The following is a 3,222-nucleotide window of genomic DNA, read 5'->3' on the forward strand; positions in this document are numbered from 1 at the left end:
GTATTATAATATTATATATCATACTGTATGTTATAAGTATTGCTTGCTTATAAAACTGTTACAAACTGATTTGCTATCCAATCACAGAGTTTAAAAACTATCTATGGAGAGCCATTAGCTCCTAGGGAGATAACTCCCTTCCTAACCCAGGGTTATGCCTAACCCTGGAGTCTCAGTGAGAATATCAGCTCTGTGACTGTGGTGGGATCCAGCAATAGTCAGCCTTCTCCACAACCCAAGAACATGGTCCCTTACATGGCAGAAGGGATTCTTACAGGTGTGATAGTTTGGTCAGTAAAATGCTTGCTGCACCAGAATGAGGATCGGAGTTCGATCCCAGAGCCACATGACAATCCTCGCTGTGGTGGCACACGTTTGTAGTCCCAGCTTTGGGACAGTAGAGAAAGGAGCACCAGGACTGGCCATCCAGCCAGTCTAGTTAAATCAGTGAGGCCTAGACTATGAGAGATCCCGTCTCAGAACACAAGATGAGTGCTGACAGAGAAACAGCTAAGGAAGACCTCTGGGTGTACCCCCACCCTCACCCCACCCTGCCATGCAAGACATAAATGTGCTCACACATATGTGAACGCATACACCCATGCATACAATCTAAACGATAAAATTAAACATTGACCATTTTGTTGAGAGGTTATCCTGAATTATATACATGGGTTTGATCTAATCCTATGCAATCTCATAGCCACAGAATTTTTTTCTGCCACAGTCTGGAAAGGCAAAAGTGTGATGACAGAGAAGGGACAGAGAGGCACAGTGACACTGATTTTGAAGGAAGAAGCTGGCATGAGCTACAGAGCACAGGTTAACCTCCAGAAGGCAAAAGAAGTATGGACACCATTTTCCCCAGGTCTCCAGAAGGAACACATCTGATACCCCACGGGTACTAAGTGTAGACTTTTTGTCTACAGAGCTATAATACAAGAACTTGTGTTAAGTGGTTAAGTTACTTGTATTTTGCCATAGCAGGTTTAGAAACAGACATGGTTGTTAAGTTGTTTTCTTTTTCAGATAGGACCACCCACCCCAAGTCACCACGGCCTCCCTTCCTCCCTGACCCCTCTGTGTATTGACACCCAAGAGATACAAAAATTAAAATCATGAGCAGAAAGGACATCCGCTCTATTTCACAGCAGGAACGTGACTGGGAGAGATCGCCCATGCTGCCCAAAATCCCTCTCCTCAGGCACAGGACGCCCACTCTGTCTACCGTGCAAGATGAGAAAGGCTTGAGGATTACTGCAGCAGAGTTTCCCGGAGAAATTGTTATGTCTCTAACAGTCAGAGGCGTGATCTGTGCAGGGAGCTCTTAGGGGTCGTCTTTACAGTATCAAACAACAATAAAGATGCCTTTCCCTTCCAACTCATGAAATGCTATCAGAATAGAGTTTTACCTGACATTTACAGAACAAAGCGTGTGTAGCAATTGCCTTGGTTACCTGAACCCAAGTTGCCAAGACCACAGACACTGCCTTTGGCTTTTGCTTATGGACGCCACGAAAAGACTCAAAGTCTTTTGAGAGTTATATATATGCAAGGAGATCAACACTGAGTGAGCAACTGTATTGTAGAGGGGGAAGGAAGGACATGGAGGTTAACAGGTAGAAATAAAAGGGAGTAAGTAAATAAAACCAAAGGAATGTGGAAGACTAGATAGAAAGACTCCATGGGGAAAAAATAACAACATCAACAAAAGGAAAGAAGGAAGGAAGGGAGGGGTGAGAAAGGGAGGGAGGGAGGGAGGGAGGGAGGGAGGGAGGGAGGGAGGGAGGGAGGGAGGGAGGGAGGGAGGGAGGGGAAATCAAAGATGTCAGTATTCTGATCACAGGGATGAATGGAAGGTGCTAAGAATATAGTAGGAGGCAGAAGCTCCCTCTGAACTGTGCCTGCCACAGCAGTCTCTGGGCTCTAGACCTGGGGCTTCTGTCATTAATGATGCTATGACAAGACAAAAGTCCATGCATCACATGTGGGCAGTTGTGCTCCTGACCAAACCCCACCACCTGGAGAGGCCTGATGGACCATCTGTGAGAGAGTGCCTCTGTAGTGAATGAGCCGTGAAGAAGGAGTTAGTCCCAGCTAAACAGTGAGAGGGCTCAGCAGATGCCAGAGAAGGTGCTGCCAAGTGCATGACCCAAGTTCACTTCCCCGAACCCACATGGTTCAAGAAAGGATTGATTGACACTTGAAAGTTGTTCTCTGACCTCCATGCACATATGTCGCCACACCACAAAACACACAGGAACGCAATAAACAAACGAATTAGTTAGTCAATTAACTATTTTTTTGAGGATTGGCTTGGACCCTTCTAAAAGAGAGAGTGTATGCCCCTGAGATGTACTATGCCTATGAACTGGTAACATTCTCCTAAGCAGAACCTTCTAGAAGGTTCAAATTGACTTCCCCTCACTTAGCCTGCTTGCCTCACTTACCCATTCCTTCTGAAGGGAACCTACAGGAAAGTCTCTGCCCCATATTCCCCTTGCTTCCTTCTCCAGCTTCCCAAATGGAGTGTATTTCTCCATGTTTTCCCCTCTTCCGTTCAGGATCCATGAGGTACAAGTCTCCTTTACAATGGAAGTCATCTTCTGGTTTATTATCACAGTCTATCAGAATACTAACAAAAACTTTACATTTAAGCACTGTGGCCCTAGGCTTGCGAGGCCTTGCTGATGAGCCCGGGATTCAGCTTTAGTTACTTAGACAATGGTATAATAAAGTGGCGGCTGTGGAGGCTGGGGGATGACTAAGTAGATAAAGTGCTTGCTGCACAAGTGTGAGGACCCGACTTTGGATTCCCCAGAAGCCATGGAAAGCTAGACAGCACCTCTGCAGTGAGGTGGGCAGACAGGACAACTCCCAGAACCTCACAGACTAGCTTAGCTCACACAGCAGACCCATCTCAAGCAAGGACTGACACTCAAAGTTGTCCTCTGACCACCAATGTTGTCTGGCGCATACCATCACCCACACACGTGGGCACACACACACATCATATACACATATGAAGATAAGCAAAACAATAAAAATACGGTGGCGGTTGGGTCATGAGGCAGATGACTTGTTTTGCTCTGACCCATTGCCGATGACACGGCAAACCTGATCATTTAGCATGTTTACTTAGAGACACCATCTACCAGCTAGAATGCCACAGAACCTTCTTTCTACTCTACCATCAAACCAAGCCCTCATGTAAGAGGCTAA

Source organism: Chionomys nivalis, chromosome 1, assembly GCF_950005125.1.
Source record: "Chionomys nivalis chromosome 1, mChiNiv1.1, whole genome shotgun sequence".
Taxonomy (NCBI): Eukaryota; Metazoa; Chordata; class Mammalia; order Rodentia; family Cricetidae; genus Chionomys; species Chionomys nivalis.